The sequence below is a fragment of the Ictidomys tridecemlineatus genome, chromosome 1 (genome assembly GCF_052094955.1).
Source record: "Ictidomys tridecemlineatus isolate mIctTri1 chromosome 1, mIctTri1.hap1, whole genome shotgun sequence".
NCBI classification, from domain to species: Eukaryota; Metazoa; Chordata; class Mammalia; order Rodentia; family Sciuridae; genus Ictidomys; species Ictidomys tridecemlineatus.
This window is the reverse complement of record NC_135477.1, coordinates 252,327,139-252,340,878: the sequence shown is the minus strand read 5'-3', so window position 1 is coordinate 252,340,878 and position 13,740 is coordinate 252,327,139.

The window sequence follows — 13,740 nt, the reverse complement described above, 5'->3', positions numbered from 1 at the left end:
GGAAGGAACCAAGTCCAACTCCAAGTCAGACAGTGGGTTAGGCCCAGAGAGAAAGAGACCTCTGGAAGAAGGAGGAAGGACAGTGAGAGAAGGAGAGAGACTCTCAAAATCAGTGTTCATTTAAAAATTTGAAAAATACTTGTAGAAATGCAAAGCTAACAGAAGACCAATAAAATAAATCAGCAGATCACTAATTCACAATGAATGAATTTCATTAAAAATATATGTATAAATACTTTAAAATCAATGCATTTAACACAGAAACACAAAGGCATAATTTTACTGTAAAATAAAAGAAACTCTGCAACATGAGTAATAAATGAGTTGCAGATTATGGAAGAAATAAAAATCATAAAAAGAGAAAGATAGAGTATTATCAATGAAAAATGAAATATCTAGAATAAACCCTAAAAAGTAAACTGTGGAGAGGTTGACTAGTGACTGTGGAGACATTGCAATATGAATCTTTACTAAGCAAAATAAGCCAATACCAAAAACCAAAGGTTGAATGTCCTCTTTGATATGTGGAGGCTCACATGCAACAAAGGGGTAGGGTGGGAGTTTATTGGATTAGATGAAAGGAAATGAAGGGAAGGGAGGAGGATGAGAATCGAGAGACAGTGGAATGAATGAATCCAATATAACTTTACTCTGTACATATATGAATACACCACAGTGAATCTCACCATCATGTACATCTACAAGGCTGGCATTCTAATTAGAGTAAGATATACTCCATGTTTGTCTACGTACATCAAAATAGATTCTACTGTCATGTATACCTAACATCAACAAATAAAAATTAAAAAAGAAAAAACACAGAAAGAGATAAAAGGCATAGAAGAGCAAAGCTTTCAGGAAGCCCTTTCAATGCTGTGGCTGTTCTCTGGTTGGGGTTTTCAATTGGGAAAAAAAATTATAAACTAAAGAAATGTGTACGTTGCATCCCAAATATTAAGCAGACAAAATGAGATCATATGCATTTTAGAAATGTAACAAAATTGCTTCTTTAATCCAAAAATAAGGAAGCAGTAATAAAATCTTCCAGAGGAAAAAGATTTAATTCCCATCTACTGCACACCTTCAATAACAAAGATGCAGGGAGTCATGTAATCATCTCATCAAGATTTTAAAGAAATGTTCTGCTAGCTTAGCACTTTATACCAAACCATGACTTGAGAGTGAGTGCATGATAAATATTTTCAGATATATGAAGACTAACTTTACTGGTAGTTATCACCAGATGTGGCCCTCATGTATGTGTTTTATGCCCATGTGTTCCATTTCATGGAGGAATAAACTGAGGTACAAATGGATTAAATGACTTTCTGAAGGTAACACTACTAACAAGTACCAAAGTGAGATTTTGGAGTCACATATTCTCTACCTTCAGACTCCACATTATATCACCTAAGAGTAGAGGAACTATTAAGAAATGTTCATCAACAACAACTGGAAGAATCGGTTTCAAAGCAAGGCAATGTGATCAAGCTATCCTTGAATGTTCCAGCTTGATATATAATTATTCTGATAAAAATCTTGAATCTGATATTATGCCTCATATCTCACATGGGGCCTGTTCCCTATATCACATAGTTCTGATTTTGAGATTTCAGTTTCTTTTTTACGTTATATTCTACACAAAAATCTTCAAAAGGAAAGTTATGGAAAATGGCAAGTAAAAGCAAGCCTTTTGAGAATATGCACACAGGTGCAATAAAACCCAAGTGCTTGTCTGGCCAGTCTCTGGGTAGAAACATATTCAAAGGAATAATAGATCTTTAATCCAGAAAACTTGATTCATGTTATTTACTTCTGACTGAGGCTTTCTTAAAAGATACAGGTCAAGGATTTTATACATTTTGTCTGATAAAAATGTCTATAGAAATCTTCTGCATACCTTATTTCTTTATTATTATTATTATTATTTTTTAGTTGTAGATGGACACAATATCTTTCATTTATTTATTTATTTTTATGTGGTGCTGAGGATTGAACCCAGGCCCTCACACATGCAAGACAACACTTCTACCACTGACCTACAACCCCAGTCCTCCATACCTTATTTCATTTTACAAAGAGAAGAAAATATTTAAGCACATGTAAAGAATGAAGTAGAAGGTCATAGTGGACATGGTGGTACATACCTGTAATGCCAGCAGAAGGCTGAGACAAGAGGATGGTGAGTTCAAAGCCAACCTCAGCAAAAAGTGAGGTGCCAAGCAAGTCAGTGAGAACCTGTCTCCAAATAAAATACAAAGTTAAACACACACACACACACATACACACACACACACACACACACACACAGCAAAATATTCAGAATAGGAAATCAGTTTTTAATGCCTTTCCAGTTCTTAGAACCAGCCTTCCTTATGGCCCAGATATACTGTCTACTCTTGGGTTTCTATAAAATTCACATGTAGCCTACTGAACACAATTCTGTTTTATTTATTTCTTACATACATGACAATAATGGAATGCATTACATTCATAATTATCCATTCACAGCATAATTTTTCATAGCTCTGTATATAAAGTATGTTCACGCCAAATTATGCAATTAAACATGAGCTGTCTTGTGGTTTTTTTGCATTAAAATTCTTAATACACCTTTATACCACAATTTATCATATCTCTGTATATAAGGTATGTTGACAACAAATTCACATCTTCATACATGTATTTTGTATAATGATGACCGTCTCCTTCCACCATCCTTGCTTCACAATTTTGTTTTAAAGGGGATTGAAGATCATGTGATTTGATAGTTCATATAAAAATCCCTCAGAGCATAGTCACATAATGATCTAGTAGCTGAAGGAATGAATAAAGGACAGGGAACGTTGTAAAATTTAGGAGCCTGGTTACATGTGCTATGAAAATGTAGTGGAGAGACAATGGCTGCTGATGCAGGAAGGCAGTAAGAGCCAAAGAAGTAGAAGTCCCTGGGAAAGCCAGAAAACATGGGGTCTTGACCTCAAAGGGAGGGACCTGCCTCTTGTGAAAGAAGGAACTAGAGTTGAAAAGAGAAAATGGGCACATAGCAGGTCCTACAGGTATGTTTTGGTCAGGGCCTGGGAAGAGGAGAGAGATAAATAGTGGTTTTATCATTTTTTTCCATGAAATATAAAAATAAATTATCTTTCAGATTGGAGCAGTGGAAAAGATGGATGGAATGTAAGGACATATAGAAACCATAGTCAGATACGAAGCGAGTTAGTAAGCTTATTATAGAACTGTTTCTGTCTTACTGTAATGCAAGATTAGAGATCATAAATATATTAAATACCAATGAGGATATAATAATATAATTTTCTCTGACAATTCTTAATTGCACCTATGTTCAGGAGACTGAGGACTGGGTTTATCTAGTTTTGTGCAGTGGAGGGGAGAAAGGAGGTGAGAAATGTAATAGTGTATGTAACAGTAGGAGTCCGGTGAGGAACTATGGAGTCTAAGCTGAAAAACAGGACAGGTGAAAACAGAAAACCAGAAATCTGTGAGTGAACAGATTGAAGATCTCAGTGAAACTGAGCAAGTTTGCATGGGACTATGAGAGCACAGGAGAAGGAATTATATTTTTGAGAGACAGGGAATGTTGAGCTGGGCTTCATTTGATCCCCTGACTACAGGTTCCCTTTGAATTAGCTCTCAGTGCTTTAGATTCTGGTCCAAAAATTTGATCTCCAGTTTCTAATTAGTTGTTTTCTTGGCTTTAGAGTGTTTAGCCTGCCCCATATACACATGCACAGTATTCACTCTAATTAGTTCTGAAAGGAACAGATTTAACAAGAGAGATTGAAAAGTTATAGAATTGATGGGCAACTGGAGAGAAATGCAGTCTGAACTTCTAAGAGCCACTCTGAGAATCAAAACTACAAAACCCTGGAAAAGGAGAAGACATTGTCAAGGTTTCCAAATGGTGCAATGTCAGGCAGGTGTCTCACCCCGCCCATCATTGCCTGGTTGAGCAGATAGGATGAACCTGGAACTTCTACATGTTTCTTAGGTAGCTCTTTAAAAAATTAAAACAAGCAAACAAAAAACACATTAAAATGTTTGTTAAAAAATTAAGCTATACCTTTTCTCTCCATAGACTTCAGAAGCTGGCAGATGGAACACTTTGGGTTTCTATGATGTAACTGACAATATGGAAATGACCAAAATGTACAGAAGGGGACAAAGGGCTTTAGCTAGGCTTCAACAGTGCTCAGTAGAAAGCGCTTGGGTTGCTTCTTCCAGTACTAAGTTTTTTTATATCCTTTCTGTTTTTAAAGGCCTTGGTTTATAAGTTTGTCTTCATCATAGTTTATAATTATTTTTGCAGTACTAAGTATAGAAGGGTTTCCACAGATGAGAAATTTGCAACAAGGACAGGAGAGACCAGAAGCCTTTGTTCTTCATTTTCTCCATACCTGCAGGGCCACATGTTTTACTAATAAAGATGACACTTTTTCAGAACACTTTAAAAACTATATTCTAATTGACAAATTCCCAATTATTTCACAATTTCCAAACTTTGAAATATCTTAGATTGAAAAATGTAGGAGTGCCCTGGCACTTCCTGAGACAGAATCGTTTAACTCCAGAAAGCCTGGTACTCAATTGTGATACTAACCGGGAAAGAAATTCATTTCAAATTCTAAAATTGGGCCATCACATCAAAAATACTTGGAAGACTACATTTTTTTCAATGTTTCTCTTTGTCTCACTTACCAATACCGCCAATGAGTGCATATTTTTAGGCTAAATTTTGTATAATTACTTTGATTCTGGATCACATCACCACTGTCTAACTGCTAATATACTACCAAAGAGAAGTTGGAGAAACATTTCAGGTAAAACATTTTTTTTTTACACAAGACAACGAAACCCTATAATTTTCAGCAAGATGATTACAAAAAGGATTACCTATAATTTTATTTAATTGTATCTTTGTATTTCATTTTCTCAGCCTAACACTTTTTATTTCATTCTTGTCTCAGAAGGAAAGTGTTGAAACTATCTTCAAAGCACAATGTTCAGGGATTTTTACATGGTTAACTATTCTCAAATTGTGTCTAAGATTGTAGCACTTTTAACATAAAAGTTAAAATTCATTCTAAAAATTAGTTGCCATTGTTACTAGTACAGGCAACTGTACTAAAATATTGATCAGAAAATCTTAATGATGTACTATGTATAAGTAAAGTAATAAGAAAACTCCAAATAACATTCACAAATAACATGGTATTACAGTATATTCAAATATATCTTACAGATCACTATGAAAATATATGTTCAAAATAATGAACTTGTGTGTTAAGTTCCATGTTGTCACAAATATAAGATTTCCCTTTTCCAGATCTTGATTTTAATCCCTTTGGAGATGTGTCCAGAAATGAAATTGCTGAATCACATAGTATTTCTATTCTTAAATTTTTGAAGAACTTCAGCGCAATTCCCTCAAGTAGGTGCCTCAGTTTTCACTTAGCTATCAATACTGTACAAATTCCAGTTTCTCCATATTCTCACCTGTACTTAATTAATATACTTGTTTCTCAATAATTCGTGAAACAAGCCCATACTACAAAGAGAAATTCAGAAATGAGAAATCTGAAATGGTGTAACTTATAGAAACAAAGGACAGGATGGTGGTTTCCAGAGCCTGGGAGGGCAGATGGTGTGTGATCAACAGGGAGAATGTGTCGGCTTTGTGAGATGAATATCTGGTGACCTGGTGTACAACACCAGTTTGCACCACAGTGGTGTGAGTGTGCACTTAACAATGTTGAACATTGTTACCACTAAAGAAGACCAGAAAACTTTTGCAGGAGACAAATTTATGTTTTACACCCTGACTGTAGTGAAAGTAATAGAGATGAATGCGTATGTTCAGATCCATCACATTGTATTAAACATGCAGTTTTTCAAATAGCAATTATACTTTCATAAGGAAATTAAAATTTTCCATTAAGAAATTTTTAAGCCAGGCATGGTAGTGTATGCCTGTAATCCCAGTGCTTGAAGAAGCTGAGGCAGGAGGATCACAAGTTCAAAACCATCCCTAAGTAACCTGGTTAGACCCTGTCTTAAATAAAATAAAATAAAGTGCTGGGGATGCAGCTCAGTGGTTGAGTGCCCTTGGGTTCAACTCCCAGTAGCAAAAACACACACAGGAAAAAAAGAAAGAATAGAAGAAAAGAGGAAAGAAGGAATTTTTTGCATACCTGTTGCTGTATAGAGGGAGGTTGACGGTTAAGAATGTTGATTCTGAAGAAAACTATGTGAAATTCCCACACAGATCTGCCTATAGTAACTGTATGAACTTCACCAAATCCTTTAACATCTCAGCATCTGTGAAATGAAAATAATAGAAGATGATATTTGTACCTACCTCATAGGATTTTTATGATGCTTAACAAAGAGTATACAGGTAATCATGAACTAAGGACTTAAACCAGCACCTGGCACATTGTGAGGTCTCTGTGCAGGTTAGTTTTGCTTAATTTTGTCCATATTTTAGAAACTTTTGATAGTGTAGATGGATGGAATTAATCAATGACCTATTTAAAAATAGGTCCATTTGTAGCTTCCACTCCAGAAAAGGTGAAACTTAACTCAAGTGGGTGCCTCAGTTTTTACTTAGCTACCAATACTGTACAAATTCCAGTTTCTCCATATTCTCACCTGTACCTCATATCCTTGTTTTTCAATAATATTCAGACAAATCCTCCATGTTTTTAATACTAATCAAAACTTCCAGAGCTTCAGCTAAAGTTCAGTTCGTCATCTAAATGGGGGCTGGCAAATTTTTTCTGTAGAGGACTCACTAGCTATGAGTTTAATCTTTGCAGTTTACACAGTTTCTGTCCTAGCTACTCAACTCTGACATAAATGCAAAAGTAGACCTTGGCGATACTTAAGCAACGGCCATGATTCTGAAAGTTTATTAACACAAATCCGTAGCTTGCCAGATATGGGCTACAGGTGTATTTTGCTGATTCTGATAGAAATAAGTGATAAAACAAAAAAGAGTGCTTAACTAGTTTAACTATATTTAATCTGTCCTAAGGAAAAGAAACTCAGTTGAGCTGAGTATCACGTTTACATTTTCTGTGAGTTTACATCCAAACTCTCTATTTACTTAAATCAAATGAAGTAGAAACAGTAGTCTGAAAATGTGGTGTTTCTTGTTAGTAAGCACAACAAGGAGATAAAACGGCTTATGAGAGAGAAGAAATATGCCTGGTTCTCCAGTTAATAAGATGAAACAATGTTTCTCTCTGCCTAAAGCATGAGATCAAACACAATATATGAATGTATCTCTATGGTTAAGAATGTTTATTTTCTCATTCTCCAGTTTCTCAAGTTATACAATCTCTCTTCTTTTTTCTTCACCTATCTATATGTCAAGAAAATATTGCTGGCCATTTACAATGTTTTAATTCTATAGGGGAGGTAATTCACATTAAAAAGAAGAAAAGGAGAAAAATAGTTCTTCTCTATAATCAAAATATTGGACTAAAAAATAAACTAAGTTCTCACTATTCCAAACATGTACTTACTAAATTTTAACAAATGTTCTTCCTAATATTACACATTTATTGTTGAACAAAATATACTTAAAATGAAGTACACTTAAACAATAAAATTATAATTTACTCTATGCATAATAAATTAAAACTAGTCAGTCATGCATGATCTAATCCATTCCCACCCCATGTGTGCCTGATGCACCATAGATACTCCACAGACTCTCCCAGGCTGTGATGAATGAATGCAGAAGAAAATTGAGAGTAGTTCAAAGTGTTTATGGTACACTGAAGATAAATTTTGTGGCTGGTGACACAAAAGATAAAAAAAACAGGCTTATATTTTGTGTTGTTTGACCCAGATTTGTTGAGACATAATTGACAACAATCACATATATTTAAGACAAACAATGTCATATTTTGATGTACTTGTACCTTGTGAAATTATTATAGCATGGTCAAGCTAATTAGCATCCATCACCTCAAGTAGCTACATTTTTTTCTATTTTGTGTGATGAAATTTAAGATCAACTCTTTCAGAAGATTTCACTTATACAATACATTATTTTAAACTTTCTTCCCCACACTGTACATTAGTTCTCCTAAATTTATTCATCTCATTGTGCCTTTTGACCAACATCTCCCTATTTTCCTTTATCCACAACCCTGTCCTTTACTTCCTATGAGTTCATCTGTCTTAGATTCTACATAAAAGTGAGATCATACAATATTTGTCTTTCTATTTCTGGCTTAATTCACTCAGCATAATGTCCTCCAAGTACACCCAAGCTTTGGCAAATGGAAGAATTTGTTTTTTATGCAATATTTTATTTGTGTGAGAAATCTTTTATCCATTCATCCACTGATGGACATGGACACGTAGTTGTTTCCACATCAAATCAATTTTGGAGGATGCTGCAGTGAACATTGGAGTGCATGTGTCTCTTCAAGATCAGTAATGATATTTCCTACAGATATGTACACAGAAATGGGATTACTGAGCCACATAGTAATTCTATTTTTTAACTTTTTGAGGAATTGTCATACTGTTTTACATAATGGCTGAACTAATTTACGTTCCCATATGTCTTTTTAAAAATCTTCTGATTTATGGCAGATTAAGAAAAAAAAATACACTTCTTTTCCCGCACCACCAGAATTTTGAGATGCAAAGCTCCATAGTTAAATTCTCTAGTCCTCATAGTGTCATCACCTTTCACTCTTTTAAAACCTCTGCTGTGGTCTTACAGAGCAGCCTAGTATGGAAAACTCAGTCCATGTTACTTAGTACATGCTACCTACGGAGAACCATAGAATGGCATGGAGTTGGTGAGGTGTGGCTATAATCTGGTTGAGGAAAAAGAACAAAGACTAAGGAACAGTTGGGAAACTGGGGTGGTTTCCAATAAAGACTTAATGGTGCACTGTAGATGAACCTCCACCATCTCAACATCAAAGTTCTTTTAGCATCTAACTGTACTACCTTTTGCCAAGAAAAGTGCAGAAATTGTATAACCATCATGCATCTATTAAATCTAAGCAATCATTCAAGTGGACAGTGAAATTGCCTACATTTCAATAAAATCCCGAACCCTTGGGAATCCTGTTTTATTTACATTTTTCTTCTACCAACAGGACCGTTGAGCAGCAGTTGAAAGGGCAGATTTGAAGAGTGTCCCATCACTCCTTACTTTCAGATGAATAAAATGTGTTTTGGAATCTTCTCTCACCTCTAAACAGACTTCCCTTCACACATCACCTCATCACCTAATGAGAGAGAAAAATGAAACCCTCTTACTGACAACAATTTGGACTCAGTGGGGATGTGTTAAATCAACTGCCCCAGGACAAAAACATCTTTGTCACCCAACAATAGATGGGAACTGACAGATCTAAGAGGGGAAGGGGAATGCTCTTATCATTTATGCTTTAAACCTTTCAGCTTTAGCCTGCAGCCAGAACCACCTGGTGTCCTTTGCTGCACGCACAACACACACTGACATTTCTTTTAATCTATGAAAAAGCATAAACTCCACAGTGGCAGTGAAGTCCCAATGGTCCATTAGCTACTTGGAGTCTTTTCTGACATTACCAAATAGTAGCAGAAATAGAGAGATGTTCAAAATCAATTTCACGTTTCAAAAACTTCCCATCTCACACTCAGCCTTCTTACAGGGATCACCACAGAAACACATGTAAGCAATACAAGGTTTGACAGCTTCCTTAAATATGCATGAAGTTCTTTTAATCACTTTATCCCCATTCTATTTCCACTAAAGCATATCCCCAGTAAATTTTGAAGCATATTTCACAGCAGGAAAAAAAAAAGACTTAGTTAAATTCGCATCTGTACCATTTATTCAAGAATTTAGGTCTATACAACTTAACAAAAGAGAATTTGCTTTTCCAGTCTCCCTTGTTCTTCATTTAATTATTCACTTTAAACAACAGAGTGAATGTAAAATTCAGGTGACCTAAAATTAACTTTAAAATTCTGCAGACTTTGATATCCATTCAAAAGCTACAGTCCTGAAGATGGAAAAACATAGATCAAGATAGATGAAGTTATTTATAGCAGGATTAGATTTAAATTTTTAAAGAATTTCCAAGACAATTATTCATCAATTGTAAAGCTAATTCATTATTACTGCATCAGTTCTAGAATATCATTACCACAATACCTTAATTATATAATTGAAGAGTAATGTATTCCAGCATAAGATCCATAACTGAGTTAGCCTGACAATCACAGTTGCAGAGAGATTTCAGCCAGGGTCTTTTGTGACACTTAGATATAATTTCAGAGCAAGAAGGATCAAATAGGTAAAAGGAATCTATTGGCAATGTAATTTCAGTATTTAGATAAATACTAATCCTGTCAGAAAAAAATTATTGGAATCTCTCTTATCTTCAACTTGAAGATCACCTTATTCTATAGCATACAAAATGTAGGCCTCTCTGTCATCTTCAAGAAACCAGGGGAGTTGGTGTTTATCTGTGTGTCCCTTGTACTATGCACAGAGGCACCTTCATATACAGTAGGTATTGCATAACTGCTTGTTTGAATGAAGGAGTCTATTCAAGCTTTCTCTTTGGATTGGAATAGAAAAAAATCTCAAATCCGTATAACTGGTAAGAAAACACAACCTACTGTTCTCTGGAATTTTAGTTGACGTAAACATATGATAAAGTTGTCATTAAGGATTTGAAAACAAAACTGAACAGAACTAGAGGTTCAAATAGTAGAAATGAAACCAAAGACATTTTATTAGAGAATATATATATATATATATATATTCTCTCTCTCTCTCATATATATATATATATATATATGAGAGAGAGAGAGAATATATATATATATATATATATATATATATATATATATATATAAATGTTTCCAAGTTTCTGAGTATCAAGCTAATGTGAGACATTTTCTGGTATATCTGCTCATGCTTACAGAAACAAGGGGTTAAAGTCACTCTGCAATGACTTAAAGGAAGATTTTTTTGTATCACCAGCTAAAGGGCAAGGGACTGCAAGGATTTTATTCCTAATGAGCTCAACATGTCACTAGAGGGTGACTGTCCTGCTTTGCAGAAAGCATCATAGGAGTGCTCTAGTCTGCCTTTAAGGACCGGTGCCCATAATGCCATCCTCACAAAGCAATGAGAGTAACATGAACAATTAGAACACCACACCACCACCATCCTCATCCTACAAAAAAAGCAAAAATAGTACAAAATAAACAAAACACCTGTTTCTATTCCTTACACTAAAAAAAAAGAAGTCCCATCTAAAATGAAATTTTGGAAGATGTGAAGATGGCCTTTCATATCCTCTCTATCTTTTACAGTGTCCCTGTCCTATCCATACCAGTGAAATAATTGCTCTTATTAACTCAACAGACCTGAGCTCACCTTGCCTAGCACATCCATGGCCAGCAGCACCTACAGCATGAAAACAGTTCTCCTCCACTGGCATGTCTGCCACTATTTTGAGAACTCACGCATCCACCAAGATGACACCAGGTACCTCCCTTGTTAAAATGTGATGACCTAGAATAAAGCCTGGAAAAATAAACAAGTATATAAGGAACAAATGAAGTACCTTAATTATTCTATTTCTTCATTCATCATGCTACCAGGATATGGAATTGAACAAAAGAGACTGTGTTTGGTGAGTGTGTTTCAACATCCTAATTGATGACATGATGATAATGATAATGACTGGTGCCTGTAAGTGTTAAAATTAAACATAGAAGGAGTTTAATTAAATATATATATATTTGTTTTTACTGCTTTTACTATTGTGCTTTTATGCTCCAGGAATCTTTAAAAGAATAAGACTTCATTTATAACCCACCAAAATGCAAGACCTACTCTTATTCAGTAAGAAATGAGACAATTGTTCAGGAGTAGATGTGATAGTACGGGCTCAGGAGAAAAAGGATGAGACGTTTTTATTAAAGAAAATGGCTATTTCAGATAAGTCTAACCTACCAAAAAACAAATCAAGTATCCATTGCATTCAGCTCCTAGCAACAGTGCCCAAACATCAAGTCTGAATTGGGACAAGATTGCCTTAATTGCCCTACAATTTCTCAGTGTGAAGTCAAGGTCAGTATTTTAATGTCAAATTCTGAGCCTTTATTTTGTTACCAAAGTTGAGAATTTCTTGAGAAATGTAGAGGGACACTTTAAATTGGAATTGATAGCTGAGTAAGAATTTTTAGGGTCTTTGTCATCATACTCCATGAGAATAAAACTTTTCAACCAAAAGTTTAGAACCATCCTAGTTAATGTGAAGGTCCACAGACTTATCATGTTGAAATTTAATCAGTATGGGAAGTAAAGATGGAAAAACAGTGTATTCACAGGGAAAAAAAATGGAGGGGGTACGCAATTTTTAATGTAAACAACAAAAAGTTTAAGAATTTCAGCGATATGAAATTTATATGAGTAGAAAACTCCTTTGTATGTAGAAATAAGCAAAAGTGCTATCTTAATTCAATCACAACTTCTTGTTTTTGAGGGACAAGTGGACTGGCTCAGTCCTGGAGTGAACAGAGGGTGGGGTCCTTGCACCAAGACAGACTGATAATGTAGTATGAGTAATAAATATTACTACATTGAGCGGCTAAGGTTCTAAGCTCTTGTTTTCAAAAGTCTGCCCTGCCCACCCTGTCCGATGCTGAGCCTTGGCATTCAAGGCTGACACCCCAGAGAGCAGTACTGTGTTAAACAGTGTGTTCTATGCAAAGGGTCATTTATCAGGAGTCGATATGTTGTAAATGGTAGAGGCTTTGCTCTTCTACTTACTTCCTATATATATTTGTCTCATTTTATTCTTCCTAGCATAGTTGTTTTTATTTTTTTTTTACCTGAACATTATATGAATTATTCTATGTGAACGTTGGGCAGAAAATAGTAACACATCTTAATTTTTTTCCCTTTCTTTTTATAACTTTACAAGTGCCCAAAATCTTCAATGTTTTTTCATATTTTTATTAAGAATTAGTTATTAAAAATAATATTCAAATATCATGTAATATGCAGCATCATGCAAGATCTATTCTATCTTTGAAAGAGGAACATAACTGATTAACATCTATAAACTATATTTTACAGATTTATTAATATGTATGTCATACCATATTATAGTTTGGTTGTGAGGTGTCCCCTAAAATTTCATATTTGAGATAATGTGTCGGGTGGGGGTCCCAAGGGGAATTAATTCCCAATCAGGGAATTAATCCTTGATGGGATTAACTGGGTTGTGGCTGGAGGCAAGAGAGCTGTGGTGTCTCTCTCTCTCTCTCTCTCTCTCTCTCTCTCTCTCTCTCTCTCTCTCTCTGCCTGTCTCCTTTCTGATCATCAGGTGAGTTGCTGCCCTCCATTACACTCTTCTGCCATAGTTTTCAGCCTCACCTTCAGTATTTTTGAACCAAAATTACCATCTGCTTCAACACCATACATATCTTGGTTTCACGTGTACTATTTGAACCTCTGCTCATCAGAACAGAGCCTTCCGCCTCTCCTTTCTCTTGAGCAATGATAGAGCCTAAGGTCTATGGATTGAGACCTCTGAAACTGTGAGCCCCCAATAAACTTTTCCTCCTCTTTAATTATTCTCGTTGGATCTTTTAGTCACAGCAGTAATAAAGCTGACTAAAACAAACCAAGCAACTATAACAATAAAAAAGATTATTACTTATAGGAAATGT